Consider the following 25,582-nt stretch of genomic DNA (forward strand, 5'->3'; position numbering starts at 1 on the left):
TCCTTCCCCCGGTGAACCTAGTTTAAAGCCCTCCTCACTAGGTTAGCCAGCCTGCTTGCAAAGATGCTCTTCCCTCTCTTCGTGAGGTGAAGCCCGTCTCTGCCTAGCAATCCTTCTTCTTGGAAGACCATCCCATTGTCAAAGAATCCAAACCCTTCTCTCTGACACCATCTGCGTAGCCATTCGTTGATTTCCACGATTCGACGGTCTCTACCCTGGCCTTTTCCTGCCACAGGGAGGATAGACGAGAACACCACTTGCGCCTCAAACTCCTTTTTCCTTCAGATGTAGCTCTCCCTGATACTTTCCCCATCCCCATCCCCCCAGGGACTCTCCCCAGGAACACTGGATTGATTGTTTATTATTTGTGCTGCAGTATCACCTAGAAGCCCAAACTGAGGCCAAGGCCCACTTTTGTCCTCAAATCTTCCCCTCTTAACAGATGAGCTAGCCAAAGGGTGGAAGAAAAGCACTCCTAATTGAGTAAGTGTGCCTGCTTCTTGCAAGTCCACATCACAGGAGCCTCATCAGATTGCAAGTCACTTCTGTAAGCCCAGGGGGCAGCAATAGCCTGTGACAGGATGCAACACTCACCGCTGGTCTGGCACCTCCTCCTGGTCACTCTGAGGATTAGCTCTTGAGGTTGACGCACCCTGTCTGGGGTTTGCACACCATTGCTCTGTCTCTCTCTCTGGTCTGCAGCGCCTCTCTTGTCCTGGAAACTGCAGTATCCTCTTCATGACTCAGCCCTCCAGCTGGGTCACTCAGCGTTCCTCCTTTCCAGGGTAGCAAAGTCCCTTTTCCCTAACAGTTCTAGGCAGTGTTTACTTCCACTGCCTTGGTGCCACTACCTCAGTGGCTGGTAGGGGAATCCAGGCCTGCTCTGTACTCCGGGTACTAGCCCAGGGAGCTCTATCAGCAGTTTCGGGCTTTCCTCTCTTAGCCCTCACTGATCCTTCCCTGGATTGCTATCTACCACACCTGGTTCCCCTTCTCACTCTGGGTGTACCAGCTCCCTCTTCCCAGAGAGTGACTGCTGCCTGCCTTCCTGCAACCTTTCCCAGCAGCCACCATCTTTTGCCAGCTACTTGGCTTTATATAGGGCCTGCCTGTTCCTGCACAGCTGAACCTGCTTCCAATTAGTTCCCTGGATCTATATGCCCCGACTATCTGGAAACAAACAAGTACTGAGCGCAGCTGTGTTATGCTACACAGAGAGTTATGCTTTGAGAGTTGCACTGGCTACCGATAGGTTTCTAGGTTGAATTCAAGGTATTGGTTTTAATCAATAAAGTCCCCACAAAAAAAATCACATCCTATAAAGCTATGCAAGCTGAAGAGGGCTAGAGGGCTCTTTTAGGGAGCAGGCAAAGACCTAGAGTGACAGTGGCTGGAAGATGAAATCAGACAACTTCAGACTGAAAATAAGATGCACATGTTTACTAATAAGGAAGGTAGCTAACCACTGGAACAGATTACAGTGGGATGTGCTGGCTTCTCCGTCACTTGGAGGTTTTAAATTGAGACCTAATGTCCTTTTAAAAGATGTGCTGTAGCTCAGCCATGGAGTATTGTGTTCGGTGCAGGAATAACTGTGTGAAATTCTACCACCTGTGCTATGCAGGATAAGAGAATAGATAGCCACAACAATTTTTTAAAATCCATAAATCACCCTCTGAAATGAACTATGAGAACTGAAGAATAATGGGACATTAATCATGTAGGCGTTCCCATTTCCCATTAGGGCAGAATTCATCGTTGTGCACAGGACCATTCACTCCTATATTGCGGCCTTAAGTGATGCATAGACCTCATGCTCATGGATGAATTACACAATATTCTGCCATTTAATTTTCAGACAATTTCAATATTTCCATGTTTACACACTCGTTTCAGTGACAAAAACGTGAATTGCAATTTGTAAATGTCTTCAGATAAAATTACTTTGCACTTCACTCCTGATGTCAACCCCCACCTCCTTCTGAATATAAAATAAACTGTTCTTGGCAGGCAAATCTCAACAGGAATCGAGCAGTTTTTTGTAAAAGAATTCCCAAATGTATAACATGGAAAACCACCATTTGTCTTTTTTAAATAAAAAAGCCTTTTATCAAAGATAGCTCAGTCCTAGTCAAAAGTCCAAGCATACTGTTGGGCTTTAGAGAAAGCTCGCCTACTCTTGAAAATCTGCATAAAAATTAATCGTGCAAACTAATGGAAGTTTGCAATATTTGTAACAAAGAATTCTGTCAAAAAAACACAGTTGGAAATAACATGCTGTTTGCTGTGTAATTGTTACTATTCACTAAAGCAGAAAAAGCAAATGCAGAGAGCTAAAGAACTGACAGCCTAGTCATTTAAAACTACAGGTTGTCTTCTGGATGACAATAGTTTTCGAAGTACAGCTCAACCCATGCCGAGAAGTTGCATGCTGGAGGTAGAGGATAATATTTTAACGCTTTAGTTGAACAAAGCTTTCTCTCTTTTTTTTGCAGTATGCACATAAGGAAATATTATTTAGAAAATCTGTGCATAAATTGTGTGCAATAAATGATTTGGATTACTGTTAGTTTATGCACAGATAGCTGAATTCTGGCCTAATGAAGTAGGTTTATTTTAAATGTTCATGTTGAAGAATGAAGAACTGCAATTATGCTACAGGAATTAAAAGCTAGATTCTTTAATTTATAATGTAGCGAGAATAAAAGGTGTTTTATAAAATAGATGTGCACACACACATGCACACACACAGGTAAATAAAAATATGCAAGATACGAATATTTGCAAAGTGTAATAAAGAGGAAATTTAACCTAGAGATAAAGGCATTGGTCAGGAATTTAGGAGACTTGGGTTTAATTCCTAGCTTTGCAACTTTCTCTATAGCACAGGTCAGCAACCTTTCAGAAGTGGTGTGCCGAGTCTTCATTTATTCACTCTAAATTAAGGTTTCGCGTGCCAGTAATACATTTTAACGTCTTTAGAAGGTCTCTTTCTGGAAGTCTATAATATTTAACTAAACTATTGATGTATGTAAAGTAAATAAGGTTTTTAAAATGTTTAAGAAGCCTCATTTAAAATTAAATTAAAATGCAGAGCCCCCCGGACCGGGGGCCAGGACCCGGGCAGTGTGAGTGCCACTGAAAATCAGCTTGCGTGCTGCCTTTGGCACCCATGCCATAGATTGCCTACCCCTGCTCTATACCTTGGGTACGTCATTTAGTATTTCTGGGCCTCAGTCTCTCAACTGTAAAATGGAGATAATTTTCTGAATTGTCTACTTGTTACTTTTGGGGGCAGGGACTGTCTCTTACTAAGTCTTTGTACAACACCTAGCACAATGGGGCCCCAATCTCAGTTGGGGCCTTTAGGTGTTTCCTTAAGATGAAGAACAAACATGCATGTACTTCATCTAAATGTAACCAGTCTCTATTTTCCATTTCCTAATCCTAAAAGTAACAATACTTTGTAAAACAAAATGCTCTCTACTGAAACTTTTGATTTCCTCTAGCTTTTTCATGGCACAAATAGAATCTAATCCTTCAGTTGCCAGCAAATCCTCTCATCTGATTTAGGACTACATGACCTAAAATCATTTGGCACTTGACCTAGTTGGTCAGTACAGATGGAGTCAAAACAACTTGTCATTGTGATCACCTAAAATAAAGAAAATGCAGAGAGAAAGCATCTGTGAAGCAGCACAAAGAGGCAATCTAAAGGGTTTAATAATACCTATATACAGTAGACTGGGGCTTTAAACTTAAAGGAAATTTTGTCTCGCGGGTTGTAATGAAGAAACACTTGATTGAATAGGGGATTTTTCTTGTTTTATATTAAAGTACGTGGACCAAAATATTGTAGCCCAGGGTACTCTTTTTTCAAGCCTCTTTAACATACACTGCTTTCACGATGCTCACAAGAACAGAGTCAATAGTTATTCTTTTTAACAGTACTTTGTACTGAATCAAGATAAGCACATGTTTACAGAGTCATAGATTCTAAGGCCAGAAGGGAACACTGTGATCATCTAGTTTGACCTCCTCTATAGCAGAGGCCATAGAACTTCCCCAAAATTGTCTGTGATGGAGAATACACTGCGACCCTTGTTAAATTGGGGTTTTTTTAGTTTAAGATTAATTACTATCACAGTTAAAAATGTACGTCTTCTTTCCAGTCTGAATTTGTCTAGCTTCAGCTATCAGCATTGGATCATGTTATATCTTTTTCTGCTAGATTGAAGAGCCCATTATTAGGGTCTATAATTAAAGCATTCTTTAACCTTCTCTTTGTTAAGCTAAATAGACTCAAAGTGCTCAATCTATCACTATAAGGCATGCTTTCTAATCCTTTAATCATTCTCATGGCTCTTCTCTGAACCCTCTCCAACTATCAACATTCTTCTTGAATTGTGAACACCAGAACTGCACCAAGTATTCCAGCAGCAGTCACACCAGTGCCAAATACAGAAGTAAAATAACCTCTCGACTTCGACTTGATAGTCCCCTGTTTATGCGTCACAGGATCACATTAGCTCTTTCTGCCACAGCATCACTCTGGGAGCTCATATTCAGCTGATTATCCACCACGACCCCTAAATCTTTTTCAGAGTCACTGCTTCCCAGGATAGAGTCCCCCATCCTGTAGGTAGGGGCTATGTTCTTCATTCCTAGTTGTATACATTTACATTAAAACTCATATTGTTTGCTTGCAACCAGTTTACCAAGCGATCCAGATTACTCTGTATCAGTGACCTGTTATTTTCATTATTTACCACTCCCCCAATTTTTGTGTCATCTGCAAACTTGATCAGTGACGATTTTAGGTTTTCTTCCAGGTCATTGATAAAGGTGTTAAACAGCATAGGGCCAAGAACTGATCCCTGAGGGACTCCATTGGAAACAGACCTGTTCGAAGTAGCCATGTAATCTTCTTGTTGAGCCCATGCCTTTTGTATTCTCTGCCCCACCCCACTTACTTATTATATTAATGTAACCCTTCTGCCTATTTGAATGGCAGCAATAACGGCCGGGTTCAATATCTAGGGGTTCCTCTTCAATAATACAACACAAAACCAGCTCGAGCCCCCACCCAGTAACCTGGAACAATTGCATACTACCCGCTGGGTGCCTCTGAGAGGCAATGCTTCCCCACTCACAAGCACAGAGTCTGAGTGGAGAAAAGATACTTTTAATAAAAGGAGGAAAGTCACCCAACATTAATTTGGGAAACCACCACAAGCAGGATTCATAAACATAAAACCATGAGCAAAAGCCCTACCCCAGAGTACATTGGGCAGTGTCCTTTTGCCTCAGATTCTTCAGTCCAGCAACCAAAAGTTCTTTTACCGTGCCCCTCCCTTCTCCACACCCCACTCAGGTGTTGTCCTTGGACAGTGTAGGCCCAGAGTTCAGAGGTGTAGCAGCAGAGTTCACCTCCCACCCCCCTGGGTGGAGGGGGGATAAGAAGGCACCTTTCTCGCTCCACTGTCCAGGCACATGCTAGCTGCTCCTCTCCACTGGCTGCCCTCTCCTCTCCGCTAGCCACCCATCTCCACTGGGATGTCTTCAGGTTGCACCACTTAACAAAGCTCTCAATGATTTCAGCTGTTAGTGGGGGAGCCTCACTGATAGTGCACACTGGGCAACATTAGAGACACTGTCCCAAAGCAGGTCTAATGCTTAGACCTGGTTGTCAGTGATTTCAGCTCTAAGGTGTATAACAAGACTCAGTTGAATCTTAATCAGCTCTGTTACTACACAGTGGAGAAAGGAAGAATCAAATAGTGTCTAGGGCCCTTAGACCAGGTCAGACCAGCCCACCAAGTACAAGTGCTTACCTCCATCCTCTCTCAACTCACTGAGCTTTGGAACCCATGATCCCTGCCTAGCGAGTGCCGTTGAGTTGAGGGTGAGTCCCTCAATCAGTGTATGCCAAGTACAGTTCTGCTGTCCTTGATTCATACAACAAGAATAACAACCCTTTATTACTCCTACCCCAATAACAAGGAGACTGGGGATCCAACACCAGCCAAAAATGATCATTTGGGCAAGCAATCCCATCATGCTGAGCACCTGGGCAGTGTGGGTGTGCTTATGCAAATGAGATCAGCTCCTGAAATCCTCTTCCACAGCTCATCACTAGATGTCAAGGGGAAGCTCATTCAGACCCTGCTTACATCAGAAAACTAGATCATAAGTTCTTCTTGATGTGACCATACCTCACTGAATTGTACAGGAAGTGTCTGATCCTGGACCACTGAAACCAATAAGAGCTTTAGCACTGACATCAGTGGCAACAGGATTGAATTCTACAGCTTCTACTACACATTTGGTACTATAAAATTAAGTAATTAATAGTAATAATGTAGGGTAATAGTTTTCCCATAATAAGCTTTATATATCATGTGAGATATTTAAAAAATTACAGAGGTGGAATCCTGTACCTATTGAAATCAATGAGAATTTTGTTACTGACTTTAAGGGAACCAGGATTTCACACCATGCATATTTTTTCACACATTTGACTTATGTGCATGCAAATGTCATATATGTATGTGCATTCAGAGTAGGGCTTAGGCATGTGCCCACCAGGCACGTACAAAGGGGTACTAGTGCTTTTGCAAATCTGATGTTACACATAGATACAAATACAGATGATAATGACAGTAGTTATTATAACATGGTGCTACACGGATAATACAAACTGGGCTGTTTGCCACTAAAATCTCAATGCACAAATATTTCTGTTTCAAAAGGATTTTTATGGCCCGTTAGTGACATACGGGATCTCATTATGACCAGACAATCACTGTATAACATTTTTTTTCTGTGAAGCATCAGCTTTGAAATCAAAGTCAAAGTGATTGACATGGTTTCACTTACTGCAAGTGATCACACTTCTAGACAATTAATTTGGAAACTAAGGTTTGTATCTGTTATTAAAGAAAAGACTTTTGTTCCATGTTTTATTCTATATATTTCCTTGCCTTCAGCTAGTAATCCTTCTTTGAAATACCATGGAAACAAGCAAATATGCCTCATTAAACTTTCCTTGTGGGGAAGAAAAAAAATCCAGAGAATTTTAAATTGTAGAGTAGGAAGGAATAAAATAGAAACTGTGATTAGATTGCTCTTGTTAATTCTTCTAGGTAAAGTAGGGTAATTTACTGGAAATAAAATCTTATCTTCTCATTTCCTTCTCTTCAGTTAGACTATTTTTAAGCTATATACTATATATCTGTCTAAGTTCTATAACAATGCCCATCACTGTGGTATGAAAGTCACAGCTTACTTCAAGCAGTCCTTGAAAATATCTAAAATAGAATAATAGAATATTAGGGTTGGAAGAGACCTCAGGAGGTCATCTAGTTCAATCCCCTGCTCAAAGCAGGACCAATACCAACTAATTAATAACTTTTTTCAGTGAGATTATAATTTTCTAAGAGTTCACTATTTGTTTAGATTTCTCATAAATATTGCATTTAATAACGCCAGCATGGTATCAATTCACATTTATACACAGAACCTTATACACACGTGTTTCATTGCTATAGGTAAAATCATCATGGGCCAGAACCTAAATTGGTGTAAATTGAAAAAGCTTCATTGACTTCAGTGAATCTATGTTGATTTACACCAGCTGAGGATGTAGATCATGAAAATGTATCGAGGGAACATTCATAACTAGACTTTTCTAAGGTGGCTTTGTAGTTAGAAGCAATTTCAGCTTTTGGTAATGCATCCAGCTATGCCTGATCTTATTACATTGGTTGTTGAAGATTCACACATCACAGTTAGAAACCATTTTCTATATTTACATCCTTAACTAAGGCAACATCTGTAAGGGACATGTCTGGAAACTGAACTCCAATCGTTCGAACAGCTGCATAATCTAAAAGATAAACTCTGTAGTGAAAGGGAATATTGATTTGATTGAGTTAGTGTTTTGTACCCTGAAATCCACTTTCACAAATAGAAGGATCAATAAATGCCTTTCTTAAATCACTCTGTGTTGTAATTCATTGCCCTAGCGCTGCCAGGGAAAAGCTTCTCATAACTTTATTATGAGGAGACAACCCTGAGCCATGGAGGGAAAATATCCCAGGCATCCTTGGGGCACAGGAAGCTCCTAAAGAAGCAAAATCTATACAAGGATAGCAACCACTGCAGATGAGTGTTCACTTCCTCAGAAAAAAGTGCGTAAGTCAGAGGGAACAAACAGATTCTGTCTACCACACTTGAACCCCTGAGCCTGGACCATTTATAATTACATGGCTGAGGAGCACAGGCACCGCGCATGGCTGGTGCCACCAATGGCACTACCCTCCTCAGAAGTGCAGAGAAGGGTGATCAGAACTGGTCGGGCTTAGTGGCGAGTGCATACTTTCTCTATAGCTTCCCTCACATCAGAATGTTACTATTAATAACTTAATAGGACCATGAGCTGGAAATCCCTCCCACACATATATTAATAAAAACAAACATAGTGGCAGAAACTTACCAGGGACCATCTCTGTTGCTGGTTCTGTTGTCAGATCTGCAGTGTTTTGCTCCTCAGGGACAGCCCTGAAAAGGTCCTCAGAGTACATGAGACATGAGTTCAAGCCAAAATCTAGACCCAGTTATACCAACTGCAGTATTAATCTGACCTAACTCTCAATGGAATACAGAGGGAAAAGATGGAGATAAAAAAAGCAGGTTCTGCTTATCCTTAAAGAGAAAATATTTTTTTTTAGAAATTGGATACTTGCTACTAGCACAACCCAATGCCAAAAAAGTGATCACTCATAAGCAAAAGAAATAAGTAAAAAAAAAAATCATACTTTGAAAATCATTATGTTCCATGGGTATAGCTGTGCTTCACCAATGAAGCTAAACTATTAATGGGGTAAAAGGTAAAAGATAATAATTGACCAATATCTGCAGTCAGGCCATAGCTTTTCTGCAGCCAGAAAATCAGAGATGGCAGTCTCTGGTAGCAGACTACCTACAATCAGATCCTCAGCTGCTGTAGACCAGCATAGCTCTGTTGATTTCAGTGGAGCCCATCCTATTTACAATCGTTAAATATTTGGCCCATATAGAGTATCTTAACTCAAAAATTATCCAATTACTACAATTATATTCTTATAGAGGAAAACATACAAAACTCTGGCCACGATCCAGCTTTGTACCTAGAAATCAGGTCAACATTTACCAAAATCTTAGTCTCATCATTGCGTTCTTTATAAGGTGAAAGTGTTAATCATAGATTTTAAAACTAGAAGGTACTACTGTGATCAAGTCTGACTTCCTTCATAACATGGGCCATAAAATTTTACAGAGTAATTCCCGCATCAAGCCCAAAAAACTTGTGGCTGAACTACAGCATACCTTTTGGACAGATATCCATCTTGATGTAAGTATTTCAAGTTATAGAGAATCCACCACATTCTTGTAATCTGTTCTAATGGTTATTATGCAGTTGTCCACTTGATTAAAGAAGAAGTCATCACCTTGCTTAGGTATTTCTAGACTATGATCAAGTCACCTCATAACCATCCCTCCGATAAGCCAAAGGGTATTTCAGCAAATAAATACTCCATATTTTCCTTTAACATACAAATTGAGCCCTTAATCCAGATAATTTGTAGGGCTGCTGCTATGCTGTCCGCTATAAACATTGCAATCTGGACTGATTCTGAATATTTAGGGCACATTTTTCATCTTCCCTTGACAGCTTGTGAAATGAATTTCAGAAAAGAAAAATCCAACAAGTAATGCTAAGTTTATATTAGCCGCAGATAGTAAAACCATGATCTGATAGACGAATGTCCTGGTAAAAAACTTAGATGTCCCTAAAAAATTTCTGCCATAGGAAAAGGACAAAATTTAGTTGGTACTGTCAAAATAAGAATTAACCCCTTCCCCCCAAAAAGACTATGTTGGGAATTTTACAAGGCTACATATAATAATCCAAAATCAATTGTCCAATATTAAGAGAGAGACCAACATAATTGTACAGTGAGATAATAAGAGTAGCTGTGATGTCATCAACATTTATAAAAGAATCTAAAACTGTGGGCAAATTAATTTGCTACCTTGGTACTTTAGCTATACTGTGCTATAGGTCTGCTAAAGTCAATGGAGACATAAAACTGGAATAATTCAGTGGTGAATCAAGCCCAGTAGATGTAAGACAAAGAAAAGACCGAGAAGGAAAAAAGAACAGGCACAGTCAATAGGGACTTCTCCTCCATGTTTTATGTTCATAACAGGAAAGTAAATTATCTGATATCATCAGAAAGTAAACAGAGAAACCTCCCCAGATTGAGATGCAACCCCAGTCCAAGAACCCTTTGGTGATGATTCTAATCTTCCTCTCTCTCCTCTGTATAGATTCTTCTTTGATCCCCCACGCAATAAAATGGGAAAGCAGAAATGGAGTTAACCCATTGTTCATCACGGATTAAGTAGAACCCTTGCCCCTGGCATTAAAGAACAACCAAATTAGAGCTGGTCAACAAAAAAAGGTAGAATGTAAAGGTTGTTATTATTATTGTTACTACCTGGTTTATGAGGGGTTTTTATATTTCAAAATTTCATCAACATTTATTGATTTCAGATTTTGTGAAAGCAGTCTGAAAACCCTGAAATTTATTGATATAATTTACCTTATTTTCCCCCCTTGGAATATCAAAATTTTAATGAAGAATTGCGTCAAGCACTTGAAATGTGGAAGATTTTGACCAATGAACTTTTTCAGGGTACTATGCTCAAAATAACTCTTGAATCGAATGTATCATTTTTCCCATCTCCTCTATTAGTTTACTATGACTTTTCTTTCCACCTTCTCTTTTCTTATCATACTCCCTTTATTCCAGTTACTGTTTTGGTAAGAAGTCTTAGCCTGTTATTCAGAGGTGCCGAGCAGCCACATCTCCTGCTATCGCCTCCAAAAATCAGGCCAGTTATGTGCTTACAATATTGAAGTAAGGAGCCAGTGTATTGCAAGCAGCAATTAAATGATTTTTGTTTTACAACAGAATCAATGGAAAGACCCTGTGTAAGCAGGATATCATTGTGGAGACGTCACCAAGGTACCATATCACCGATCATTGGAATTGCCATACTGGATCAGAGCAGTGTGCCCTGGCTAGGTAATCTAGTATCCCATCTCCGACAGCGGACTGTACCAACTGCTTCAGAGAAAGGTGCAAGAAACAGAAGTTATGGAATTGCCTGTCTACAGGGAAAGCTTCTTCCTAAACCCCATTAATTTGAGTGTAATTTATGCCCTAATGTATGAGGGTTTATTAGGCCGAAGATGTTACCTATCAAGGCATAGTTACATCACCTTTGTGTGTCTATATATCCACTTCCCTCCTTTCTGTCTTTTCTTCCTACAACAATTCTTATTTAACCTTCAGGTACCCACTTAAGTAACCCACCAAGAGCAATAATGAATAGCAGTTTGACACATAATCACCTTGTCTATTGCGCTGTCAGCTGTCTTTTGCATTTGTGCCCGACATTCTTTATCCTTGCAGTTTATTAAGAGTGAATTTGTGTTTGTTTGCTGTCATCTATTATTCCTGCACCTGTACTCAGTAATTTCCGAACAATGAAGTTAAAAAAAACCCCAAAAAACAAAAAGTTCAAATAAATTATCTTTTCAAAACCAATAGAAATTCTAACAGAAGAATACAGCTGTGTGATCCATTATCAGAACAGTGTCAAATTTGGAAGCCTGGGACTATGAGAAACTCACCTGATTTCAGATAACATTATAACCTCAGAACTCATTCTGGGTTACTGAAAGGGACAGGAGTTACTGGAGCAGAACTGGGCCATTTACAAGGGACTCTGGATCTAGTTACAAGTAAGGAGATATGAATTTTTTTCTGTGTACGCCTCATAGCTGCTTATTTTATTATGGATGGGATTTTCAAAAGTGCTCAGTATTGGCCTAACTCTAGTTTTATTATAGACTTCAATGGGTGGAAAGCTAGGCCAACACTGAATGAAGAAGAGAATCCCACCCTGTTTGTCTGACAGTCACCCTTAGAGGATCCACGCCAACACCAAGCACAATTGTGTCACTACATACATACAATAAGAATCAGCATCTTTCCTAAAGAGCTTGCAATCTAAGGGTGGATTTTCAAAAGTGCTCAGTGTTGGCCTGATTCTTCTCCCATTGCAATCAGTAGTAAAACTCCCAGTTCGACAAAGGGTAGGAGGAAAGTGGTATTACAATCCTCATTTCATAGGTGGGGAATTGAGGTAGAGAAAAATTGATAGACATGCCCCAGGTCCTGAAGTCTCTTGATGAACCAGGACTTGAACCCAGCTGTTTTGAGGCTCAATCCAGTGTCACAGCCACCAGATCACTTTTTCTTCTGGCTCCCCAGCACTAGTTCAATACTAAAAATGATGACACTTGCAGCAGAAGACTAGAATGGTAAATGCTTAAAATGCATAACTAGGAGTGTGGCTCTGCGGGATGCTTTCATACCTTGGGTGCATTTTGAGTTTAACAGGCTGAGGACCATCTCCTTGACATGATCCATAAAAGGATAACAGACCGGTACTTATTGATGTGAGTTGTCACTTTAGTAAAATATTGCAACAGATTCATGGTCAGCTTGGACTTCACTGTTGTCACTATGCTTCATACCAAGGTCACTCATAAGTTCATGCCAGCAGCAGCAGCACAGATGAAAGTCTCCTTTTGGACGTTAGCATGATAAAGCCCAAGTCCCATGCTCACGCAGCTCCGATCCTATGCTGTAGAGATTGTCAACAGACATATGCAGTGAGCAGTCCACTACAGCATTGCAACAATTATTTTATTATAGCCCAACAGCCTACAATATGAATACATATATATCCCCCCTCTGTGCTTGATTTACAGGAGATATGAGTCTGTGGCAGTTCTCACTTAGGGAAATTAATCATTTAGCTTAAGATGGCTAGGCATTTGCTCTGAGCTCTGCAGGTTCTGGGTTCAATGGTGACAACCTAGAAAAGGGTCGTTACATTCAGAACAATGGGGGTTGGTCCCCACTGAGGCATCTGATTGCTTCGGTAATACAAATAAATAGGAAACACCCTCAGTCACTTTGCTGTAACTGCAAACAATTCTACTCAATGCGAGCAAATAGTTGGTGGGTATTTTTTGTTTGGATGAAATGAAAACTATCTACATGACAGAGCCACTATGAAGTTGCCACTATATATGGGGTTAACTCTTGACTTTCCTTTCCCATCAACATCTGTACAAAAGAGAAAGGATAAGAGAATTATTACCTTCTGCCCCAGATTGCATGGAGAATATTCTCCATGGTCAAATCTGGGAGAATGTGCAACACTCCTAAACTCTGTGGCAAAGCTGTGAGAAGCTTCTAAGGCACCTCTCTGTGCTTGGAAATCTCCATTGGAATTTGTGCTGTAGGGGCAATGAGATTCCAGAGCTAGTGCTCATGAGGATGGTGTGTTTTAGTACAGTATCTATGGAAAGTCTCTCTGTAAGCAGGATATCATTGTGATGAAAGTATCAAATCAATAGAACAGAAATTGCTATAATGGATCAGAGCAATGCTTCTCAAACGCTTTACCATCTATGTAGTTTGGGATCAAAACTATTCCTTGTCCTGTGGGAAGCCTCCAGACTCCTCTCCTACAAATATTTCTACACAGGAGTGGTCTGGGAATTTTTGTTGGAACAAGTTAATTACCAAAATGCTCCTTTCTCCAAATTAAAATCCTATACCTGGAGGCAGGTTTCAAACTTTTTTTTACTCGGTCAGATTTCTGTGACACAGATTTATCTTACATCTGAGCTGCCTCTCCGCAATTGATTGAAGATTCAGAAAATTTAAACAACAGAAAAAAAGAAGTAGCGAAAAACATCTAAGCTGGGAGGGCAAGAGAAGATATATACAGTTAAAATTCTCTTTGATTTTCGTCAAAGGGGAAACACTCACTAACTTTCAGCCTGATTCTCTACTCACTTATACCAGCTTTTCATGGTGTAACTGAAAGGAAAATTTAGCCCTTAGGTATATGCATCTTTTTTTTCTCTCTCTTTTCTTTTTTTTTTTTTGCTTGTTAAGGTTGTTTTGTCTTCAGGCAGAAGAGACACGAGACTCAGAAAAGATCCATTTTGCTATCGATCACACAATTTTTAATCATTTTTAAAAGAATTCATAAAAAGGTTACAACTTTTTTTTTTCTAGACTCTGTTAAAATAGCCTGAAGACAGGCAGAAAATATATCCTATCTGGGACCTTCAGAGATAGGGTAAGATTCCTTTAATTAAGATGGGGAGGAAAGAGGCAGATGTGAATTTCCCAGATTGTCCCTTTCATAAACACTAGTTTATTAGATTTTGGGGGGGATATCCACTTAGTTATAAATACCATTAAAGTTATATGCATTACAAAAACCACTGCCTTTCCAAACGATTGCACAATCACAGTGGTGTCAAGGCCCAGAATCTTAGCATAGCCCCACTGGAATTCACACCAGCTGAGAATCTGCTCCTTAATTTTTTAATCTCTAGGCAAAAAAAAAGAACATCTGCCAGAAATATAAATCTACATAGTAAAAGAGTAGGGACCAAGAGCCTGACTCTACCACCCTGAGTAATTCTTGAGCATGCATGTAGCCCCATTGAAGTCAATGGCTTACTTCTGTAAATGCACGCTCCAGTAAGGGTGTGAAGGTTTGGATCACAAGATTTTCAAAAATTGAATTAGATTATTTTAAGAAAACTATAGATTTTTTTAAAAAAAGTCTTGCAATGTGGCTCTGAGACGAAAAAGTGCATTCTGCTCTCAGAACTCTACTGTGTCCTCTACATGAAGAGTTTATGTTCTGTAGCCTTACATATGAAAATTATTATTTGTATTTTGATAACCCCTAGAAGTCCCAGTCATGGGCCCTGACCCCATTAGGCTAGGTGCTGTACAAACACAGAACAAAAGAATGATCCCCTCAGTAGTGTCTGGCTGGTGGGTCTCACCAACAACCTCAGGGTCTATCTGATCACCATATTTGAGGTCAAGAAGGAATTTTCCTCCTGGTCAGTTTGGCAGAGATTCTGGAGGATTTTTGCCTTCCTCTGCAGCATGGGGCACGAATCACTTGCTGGTCTGAACTAGAGTAAATGGTGTATTCTCTGTAACTTGAAGACTTTAAATCATGATTTGAGGACTTCAGTAATTCAGTAGGAGATTAGGGGTCTATTACAGGAGTGGGAAAGTGAAGTTCCATGGCCTGCAGCATGCAGGAAGTCAGAGCACAGTGGTCTTTTCTGGTTGTAAAGTCTATGAGTCTATGAGAGAATAGTCCCATGGGATCTAATGGTATGTCCTTGTGTAAGAAAAGACTGATCATATGAGAAAGCCATGCAGGACTGGAATTTAAATTCTTATAGAATATCAAAGGAACATAGGAAATGCCATATTGGATCAGAACCTACATCCATTTAGTCCAGTGACCACCTTCAATGACATCCACAGATACTTCAGAGCACAGCAGTTATTCATATAAGTCTTTATGACCCCGATTGAGCAAAGCACCCATATACAGGAAATCACTTAAGCATATGCTTGATGTTAACCACATGATTAAGTGCCTTTAAAGTCAATGGGATTCAACTTCTGCTTAAACTTGAGCACGTGTTTATGTGCTTTCCTGGATAGGGATGAAATTAAGCATGTGCTTAATTGTGGTCTATGGGCTTGTTCCAAAGCCCACTAAAGTGAATGGAATGATTCCATTGGCTTCAATGGGCTTTTAGATTAGGCTTTATGTGCTGAAAATAATTGTGCAAATATACTTTTAAGCATGTTCAATGAAAGGCATCAGTGGATAAATACCTATGCACTAACTATCGGGAAAAAAATGTCATGAGCTGAAATACTGAAGCTGACAGGCTTCCACTTACCATCACACCATCCTGCAGCTTAAAAGCATCGCGTGGACTAGCCCACCTGTGAGAGACTGTTGACAAGACACCCTTCTCATTTAATATTGTCTGGGGAAAGGAATGTGATCCTGGAGCCAAAGGAGAAGTGGACCCTTCTACATAACATTTTATATCCAACACTTGCAAGGTTTGATTTAATCCTTGTAATGAGACTATTTTATGTCCTTAATGCAGGCTGCTCTATTAAAAAAAAATCTAGACAAAAACTCTTAATCATAGCTTAATTTTACAGAGAAGATCAATATTGTTTTTTCAGAAGAGAAACTGTCAGGTGAAGTGATTGACCTGAGTTCCCTCAGCAGGTTGGTAGCGGAGGTGGGAATAGAACACAGGTTTCTCAAGTCTCACATCTAGTGCAGTGGGCCATATGCCTCACCCTTACAGTAAACACGGTGAAGTGTTTGGAATAGACATTTAGATGAACAAGAAGATCTAGAACTACAACAAACTCTAATCTCCCACCCAAAAGGAACCCTAAGAGCTCTGGAAGGGATATAAAGCCTCATAGAGCTTTAGGGTTAGAAGGGACCTAAGGAGGTTATCTAGTTCAACCCTCTGCTCAAAGCAGGACCAATCCCCAGAGAGAATTTTACCCCAGCTCCCTAAATGGCCTCTTCAAGGATTGAACTCACAACTGTGGGTTTAGCAGGCCGATGCTCAAACCACTGAGCTATCCCCCCATGCTTCAGAATATAAGCCAATGTCTAATTAATGGGGTGGAGGCGCTAGGAAGAAACATTCCCAGGGAGACTTTATTCCATTACCACCTGCTGCAGGGTTTCTCAAACCATCCTCTGAAGCAGCTATTACTGGCCACTGTCAGACATAATCTTGGACTAGAAGCCACTGGTCTGATCCAGAACTGCAGTTCCTATATCAAGGGACATCAAATTTCAATACCCCCAACTATTCATATTGTTCATTTTCTAACCAAAATCTAGACATACAGGGAATTCATATCAGCTATTCTACTGACAATCTTAAATCTGACCTCTTGTTTTTGTTTGTTTTTTGTTTTGTTTTGTGTGGTTGCTTAGTAATTTTTCTAATAACTATGATAAAATGTAGGAAGTTAGCTGTGGAAGGATGATTCATGATGCAGATAGTGTTTTATTTTAGGTATAGTAGAAACCGTAATGAAAGAAGATATGTCTTTATATATAAATATGAGATACAGATCAGTTCTTTGAGTAATGCCTACATAATCTGATAATTAAAATGTATTAGAGGTGTATGTGCAATAGACCTTGAAGGGTATCATTTGCATAGTATTCTGTAAGGTAATTTTAGTTAAGCATAAGGTAGATGTAGTTAAAAGAAATGGTTTAAGTCTTTTAAGTGTCTTTTATAGCTAAAAAAAGAATAATTCTGGAAGTCAGAGTTACGGTCATTATAAGAATGTTTAATGTCAATTTTCACACATTTAGAATTATTAGCTAGTGTAAGAAGGGTATTGATATCCCAATCCGTATATCTATTACCTTATCATTTCTAAATTTTCTTATCAGTTTAAATTTTAGCAGTCCCTCATATTTATGTTATTTCTGTAGAAACTTTCAGTTTCAGTTAAACAAAGAAGTTTTTGTCTGTGAATAAACACACAAACATTTAATCACGGTTCTCTTTTTAAAAGACAGGGAGAGTTTTTTAATGTACTATAATATAAAATGCTGGTTTGAACTATAGATTATAAAAGCACTGAGGAACATAACAATCTTGAAATCCCTTCAGCAGTTTCCAATATCCACATCAATCCTATATCATAAAAAAATATGACTGAATCAATATTGTGATGATAAGCTGTAAGAAATTGTTTTTGGCTGGATTCAGCAGAAATCACAAGTGGTCTGATGTAGTCTGGGAACATTGAAACTAGCTTCTGAAACCGGATGGGCTGTTCAAAAAGAAACATAAAAACATCCCTTCTAGTCTCTTGCCATTAGCAGAATGGGTCTTCCTCTACTTAATTAAGTCAATCCTACCTACTCGGTGTATTTAATTTTTGTAACCTGAGATACCACAGTTATCCTCTATACCTACAATAGGAAATAACAGTGGTTAATGTGTAGTACCCATTGGCAAATAATAACTTTTTAGTGGGAACGACTACCTGTACACAAGAGAGGGAAGCCAATTTCTGTTGCACATTTGTGGTGCTTGAATGTGGACTAACCTTTTATGCGTTGAGGAAGTGACGCTCAAGTACACATTCATAGCAAGGTCTTAACACAAGAACCGGAGATCACTGAATGAAATTAATAGGCAGCAAGTTTAAAACAAATAAAATGAAGTATTTCTTCACACAATGCACAGTCAGCCTGTGGAACTCTTTGCCAGTGGATGTTGTGAAGGCCAAGACTAAAACAGGGTTCAACAAAGAACTAGATAAGTTTATGGATGATAGGCCCACCAATGGCTACTAGCCAAGATGGGCAGTGATGGTGTCCCTAGCCTCTGTTTGCCAGAGGCTGGGAGTGGGCGGTGGGGGATGGATCACTTGGTGATTGCCTGTTCTGTTCATTCCTGTTCGGGCATCTGGTATTGGCTACTGTCAGAAGACAGGATACTGGGCTAGATGGAACTTTGGTCTGACCCAGTATGGCCATTCTTATGTTCTTATTTATAAGCATCATCCAGGAAAACATAACTTCAGCTTTAATTATTAATTTATGACACCCACAAGTTTGCTAGGTGTGACAGAGAGAAAACAGAATCATAGAAGTGTAAGACTGGAAGGGACCTTGAGAGATCATCTAGTACAGTCCCCTGGACTCATGGCAGGACTAAGTATTATCTAGACCATCCCTGACAGGTGTTTGTCTAACCTGCTCTTAAAAATTCCCAATGATGGAGATTCCACAACCTCCTTAAGCAATTTATTCCAGTGCTTAACCACCCTGACAGTTAGGAAGTTTTTCCTGATATCCAAGCTAAACCTCCACTGCTGCAATTTTAGCCCACTGCTTCTTGTCGTATACTCAGAGGTTAAAGAGAACAATTTTTCTGCCTCCTCTTTGTAAGAACTGTTTATGTACTTGAAAACTGCTATTATGTCCCCACTCAGTCTTCTCTTCTCCAGACTAAACAAACCCATTTTTTAAAATCTTCCCTCATAGATCATGTTTTCTAGGCCTTTACTCATTTTCGTTGCTCTTCTTTGGACTTTCTCCATTTGTCCACATCTTTCCTGAAATGTGGCACTCAGAACTGGACACATTGCTCCAGGTGCGTCTGACGAAGTGGGTATTCACCCACGAAAGCTTATGCTCCAATAAATCTGTTAGTCTATAAGGTGCCACAGGACTCTTTGATGCTTTTTACAGATCCGGACTAACACGGCTACCCCTCTGATACAATACTCCAGTTGAGGCCTAATCAGCGTGGAGTACAGCAGAAGAATTACTTCTCATGTCTTGCTTACAACACTCCTGTTAATACATCCCAGAATGATATTTGCTTTTTTTGCAACAGTGTTACATCATGCATCTGACAAAGTGGCTATTTACCCACAAAGCTTATGCTCCAATATGTCTTTAGTCTATAAGGCACCACAGGACTCTTTGTGGAGTGTTACACTGTTGACTCATATTTCACTTGTCGTCCACTATGATCCCCAGATTGCTTTCCATATTACTCCTTCCGAGGTAGTCATTTCCCGTTTTGTATGTGTGCAACTGATGGAAAAGAGGTTAATTCTCTGAGCAGTTTACAGTCTTAGGCCACAATCCAGCAAAGACTTACACACATGCTTACTTTCTGTACTAAGAGTCATTGCACTGAAGTTGTGTGTATGTCAAGTCAAAGGGACTACTCACACTGAATGAAGTTAAGCTCCTGCCTAAATCTTCACTGGATTGGGGCTAAGATCCCAAATATTTAAACATTCATGTGGGTAACTTTTACTGATGTGACTAGTTCCATGGAGTTAGGTGGGACTACTCATGGCAATAAAATTATGCATGTGCATAAGTGTTCACAGGACTGGGGCACAAATGACAGATTTGACAAACTAGTGAGTGTATAACTTACAGCAGAAAGAGGGAGTGGTGAAGGAGGGTACTGGTGATCGAAAAAATAAGCATGCAGTCGCTCATATTAGGCATATGTACATCTAGGTGGTTCAAAAACATATTTAAATTAAATATGCAAATACTCTCTGTTGTTGAGGATGCTACAGAAGAGACTGTTTGCACATTAACTCCAGCCTAGGAAAGACTAGTTGGATGCCATGTGGCTTATCCTCCCCTCTCACCTCCTCCCCCTGGAATGGTTAATGAAATATTTCCTACAAAATGGATGGTCAGTGCAGTAAGAGCATGTGGAAAATTGTTTCGACTCCAAAGAGCATAAGAAATAGAGGGCCATGATTAAAGGAGAAAAAAAGTTTATTTTGAAAGGAAATACAGGCAGATGATTCTGCCAGGGAATTCAAATGTGTATATAATGTATAACTGCACACACACAAAAGTAGCTGTCATACTCTATATATGGTATGCATAAAAACCCCAACAAGTTGCGCAGTATGAGAAATAGCTGCTTCTGGATCAGTGCACAGTCATTTAGTGGGCCTATCAAGCTGACAGTGAACATACCAGGCCCGATACACATGACTGCCCAAGAAGAGTGTCTCTGGATGTCAGCCTTGTGTTCGTCAATGAAACAAGAGTACAGCAGAATCAGAACAAGTTAACAAACCAGCACTGAGCTTGTTTCTGCTGCAATAACAGAACCATAGGCTAACAGAGGCTTTCTTTTTGAAACTTGTAAGGCTGTGCTGATGACCTCAGAACCAGCGACCCATGACTGCTGTCTATAGTGAGCATAAAAGGGTTTTTTGAATGTCTAGGTATCTTGCATTCCATTTGAGAGAGACTGAGACACTGGTTATTGTTCTCACTCGGAAAGCCACAATAAGTCCTCCTTTGTTTGCTTGTTTTGGTTAAACAGCACTCACAGTCTGCTCTAATGAGCATCACGTGATAGCCATTTGTGATCATTTTAATTATTTGTTTGAAATTTTGGAAGGCAGAGATTTTTTTTTAAATCTTCTCAATTGCCAATGATGCTTTAATGGCTTAATACATGTGAAATACTATAAACATGAACAGAAATCTTCAGTTCTGATGTGAAGATAATTTACTAGAGTCCAACATTCTGTTTACAGAGTTTAATAAACAAATCCTTTAATAAAATGGACTTAAATACTTCAAGTTTGATAGCTATTTGGAAGTGTGGAAGTCCTTTGGAGAAACAGATATTCTAAAGTTAAAGCTATATTATTGTGCTGTGAAGAAAATATCTCAATATTAAAAATACTATCTGTCTAACTACTAGGTTCTGAACAGAGCTGTTCAGAGAATCTTTGATGAAACCATATTCCATTGGAACATGTGGTTCTCTCAAAAATTGAAACTCTTTATAAAATTGGGTCAATTTACCCAGAATTTCATTTAGAAAAAAAAATAGAGAAAGTTCCAAATGTTGAAATATTCCATTTTTATGTTTTCCTAAGGGAAAAAGTTTTTTTCCTCCACATAGCTCTAATTTTGAACTCTCTGGGGCAGGAACTGGCTTTGCGTTATTTGTTTGTACAATGGGGCCCTAAAGTATTACATCGGTAGTAATAGTAACAATGAACATTCTATGACATATATGGATGGCTATTGGCTTTATAGCATTATGATCATCTCAGCACTGATTACTTGTGCAGAGGTAGGCTCATTAAAATACCAGCAAAGACCACAGACACAATGTGGTCTTTCAGGGTCCAGTTCTGCAACCTTTACTGATAATGAATAGTATCAGAGAAGTTGTCTGGATAAGTTAAGTTAAGATAAGATAAGATAGTCTGGATCTGTAAAAGCAGCAAAGAGTCCTGTGGCACCTTATAGACTAATAGACATATCGGAGCATAAGCTTTCATGGGTGAATACCCACTTCGTTAGACGCATGTGTCTGACGAAGTGGGTATTCACCCACAAAAACTTATGCTCCAATATGTCTGTTAGTCTATAAGGTGCCACAGGACTCTTTGTTGATAATGAATAGTAATTATTCAAGCAGACACACTAAGGTCAAGGGGACTACTTATTTAGATAAATCCAGTGTGTTCATGGGTTGCAAAACTGTACCTAAATTGGGTGTGTCTGTGCATGAGACACCATAGAATTTCAGCTAGTACAGCAACATCGAATTCAACTGCACAGCAGTTTTTTTTCACTCAGGACATATCCTTTGTCTTTATCTACTTATATAGTGCCCCCACTCCTTCTAAAGACATATGTGTCTTCATAGTAAAAGCCAAATTTTCTAAATCCGGTGACTGCTTTTGGTGGCCTAGGACACCTTAAGGTGTCTTAAACTGTGTGCAACAATGTGACAGATATTATAATCCCATCTGATATCTTTGGGGACCATATTGTATTAAGTGTATGTATCCCTGTGGGCCAGGGACTGTATGCAACTCCAGGCAGGAAGTCTTTCAGGAACCAAAAACAGTGGGATGATGAAGATGAATCACTTGGGTTGTAAACATCTCTGGAGAGATAGCACCCAATGGGAGGCTTGTTTCAAACTGGGAGATCCAGAGACCAACTGACAAAGAAAGGGCTTTTATGCAAAAAGGTTGGGTTTAAACTGACTCAGGGCTTTCTTTCACATTAAGCAACTGGGCAGGAACTTCTGTCCAAGAGGAAAGGAGAGGGAGGGAGAGGCATCACCCTTGCAGAAGAGTTGGAAAGACTTTGGCTTAGTAGGGCCCTATGAAGCTTATGGGTGACTCCTGGTGTGTTCAGCATGTGTTTAAATCTATTTATTGTTTTTATCATGTTTTTTGTAGTGCTTTTACTTTAAGAATAAAAATCTTTGCTTAGAATAAGCTGTGTGGTAACTTGTAACTGCTGGCAATACACTGTTCATCGCTCACAGAGAGAGAAAGCAAAGCACAGGGGCTGGCTTTTAGACAGACTGACTTGCTGGGGATATAACAGTGTAAGGCAGGGGGCTGAGCATCCTTAAACCTCCCCAGTCAGAAAAGAGTGGGACAAGGGGGAAGGAATAGCTCAGTGGTTTAAGCATTGGTTTGCTAAGCCTAGGGTTGTGAGTTCAGTCCTTGAGAGGGCCATTTAGGGATGTGGGGCCAAAAAAAAAAAAAAAAAATGGGGATTGGCCGTGTTTTGACCAGGGGGTTGGACTACATGACTGGTCCCTTCTAACCCTGATATTCTAAGGGTCCCTGCCCACAGACAAGTGTTGTCTGAAGACATGGGAACTCCTAGTGTGTGGGAGGGAGGCATACAGGTCCAGTTAACCTGAAACTGTGACACCCATACCTGAGGGACCCAAAATTAGATAGCACTTCAGAAAATGTGTCCCCTATGACCTGATTAGCACAACAAGAGACAGAACTCCAGATCTCCTCATGAATCACTATATTGTATACCCCAATTTTCCCTAAGTTCTAAATCTCTAAACATGGAGGGCCATTAAAGGAAGCCCTAGTTGCATGAACAGTGGTGTCTTCATACTACACCATAACCCAATTTTAATATCATTGCAGAGGGGACAAACTCAGTAAAATGACATGCAGAATTTACATAGAATTTGAATTCTCATAGCACAGAAGGAATGTTCAGGACACCTTAATCATGTGGAAAACACTTTGTTTTAAAAGATCTGGTAGAGTACATAAGACAAAAAGAATATTTGTAAATTCAGGGTGATACAGAGAGACGCAAATACATCTCTACATCTGCTCTATTCTCACAATTGAATTGAGGAACATTTTTCCCCAATGAGTTTAATTAACTTTAAGAACAAACTTAATTAGTTTAAAATGAAATTAAAATGCAAGCTTATAAATTGTAATTAAAACTGCATGCTGTTTAAAGATTTTTTTTAAATATTTAAAGAGGGTGCATTTCAAAAGGAGAAAAATGTTTCATGGTAGGTGATTAATACACTTCAGACAAATGTTAAAAGCTCTTCCTACATGAAGATGTGTCTTTACAGAAAAAAATACAAAAAAATGATTGGTCAGAAATGAAAATTTCACAGCATTCTGCTATCACTATACTGGAGAATTAAAAGATTTTGTTTCCTAGATGCCCTTTCAGGCTAACAAGTGCTTTGTCTTTGTCTTATACTGAGGCTGTTTGTACCATTTTATTGATTAATAGAAAGAATGCAGCAAATTGACTGGGAACCATTGTATAGAGAGTTTCCTCATCCTCCTACCGGATTAGCATATCCACACTGCAAATACTGTCAATTTCTCTCTTTTGAATTTTACTTTTTCCTGACTTGCTCTGCCTTTCCCCCTCCATCAACAGGAAAGCCTGCAGAGCTGATCCTTTAGTTAATTTTCTCATAACCCAATCAAATATTTTGGGGCATATCTTCCTGCCTCCATTCTGCTCCCTTTAAGCTACTCAGATAGTGCAAATGAAGCACAAATCTGAGCCACTCATTGAATTTTCATTTCATTGTCACCTGACCAGCCTCAGCTGGAAGGTAGCTGATCAATTACAGGTGAGGCTGGGCCCAACTCCCTTTAAAGGGCCAGCCACCCTGAAATATTGCCACATTCCTGCCTGTATCTTTGATCTGAGTCTGGCATAGAGCACAGCTGCATGTCTTCAGATACTCTCTCCACCATGAGCAAAGGGGGTAGAGAGGGGTGGCTTTCAACCTTGGCTACACGTGCCAGCAAGTGGAGTTGGGTAGGCACAAGGGGGCAAATAAGCTGCAGTAATTTATTTTCTTCCAGGAACAGGGAAAAATTCTTCCTTTCAAAGAGTCATGATTCTTTTCCAGGACTCTCCCAGGGCAGAGCAGATAATGTGCTTACTTCGGGACTGGTCCCAGGCGGTGCTGGTGATTTTAATGGGAGTCAAGTGCATAAATACCTCTGAGGCTCAGGGCATCAGCATCTTGTAGGAATCAGCCCAACACTGGACATTACATAAGCACTTGCTTTGAGGTTGGAATGTTCCCTCCCACAGCTTATGGCAGCTAAATCAAATCATGTTTCTCACTGATATTTAAAAAGACACTTGATAGTCACCCTAACTCATTTTTTTAATATAACACAGTGTTTAGAAATCCTGGTTTTAATTCCAAGAATTTATGTTAAGAATTGATGGTTGTTTGGGTTTATTTTTTTTAAATCTGTGAATATCCACCCATATTAAAACTAGAGCAAACTACTGATATAAAAAGTAAAGATATGTGTAATTATAACTGGACATATTAAGCCAACCAATTATGATACTAAATGTGATTTTATTGAAAGCCAGAAATTGGATTCTGGAAAAAGCACTCTGAAAAAAATAAAAATCAAAGCTCTCAATTTTTACAGCTTCCAAATTGATTGAAGTTCTTGAAAGAGTAGGAGTTTTAAAGAAAGATTTGAAGTAAAGTTAAAATCTGTCATTTGTTATCTTTCAAAAAGATGGAAAGACAAATATAAGGGGTAAGATAACAGCACAAAAGGGCTTTGTAACTGCCAGTGAAACAAACTGCATATTTCTTTGCTACATTTTTAAATAAAACTAGATAGAAAATGAGTGACTCACTCTTCCTCTCTTCAAATTGGCAGATTTGAAGAGG

General features: G+C 39.5%; 1 long non-coding RNA gene across 1 annotated transcript; it reads left to right on the forward strand.

The window, feature by feature from the left end:
- The first annotated feature begins 6,864 nt into the window (after positions 1-6,864).
- On the forward strand, positions 6,865-11,254 carry LOC120401752. Its single transcript, XR_005596710.1, has 3 exons — positions 6,865-6,921; positions 10,375-10,508; positions 11,022-11,254. It is a non-coding gene; the product is annotated as an uncharacterized LOC120401752 (long non-coding RNA).
- Positions 11,255-25,582: the final 14,328 nt, after the last annotated feature.

The sequence above is a fragment of the Mauremys reevesii genome, linkage group 1 (assembly GCF_016161935.1).
Source record: "Mauremys reevesii isolate NIE-2019 linkage group 1, ASM1616193v1, whole genome shotgun sequence".
Classification (NCBI taxonomy): domain Eukaryota; kingdom Metazoa; phylum Chordata; order Testudines; family Geoemydidae; genus Mauremys; species Mauremys reevesii.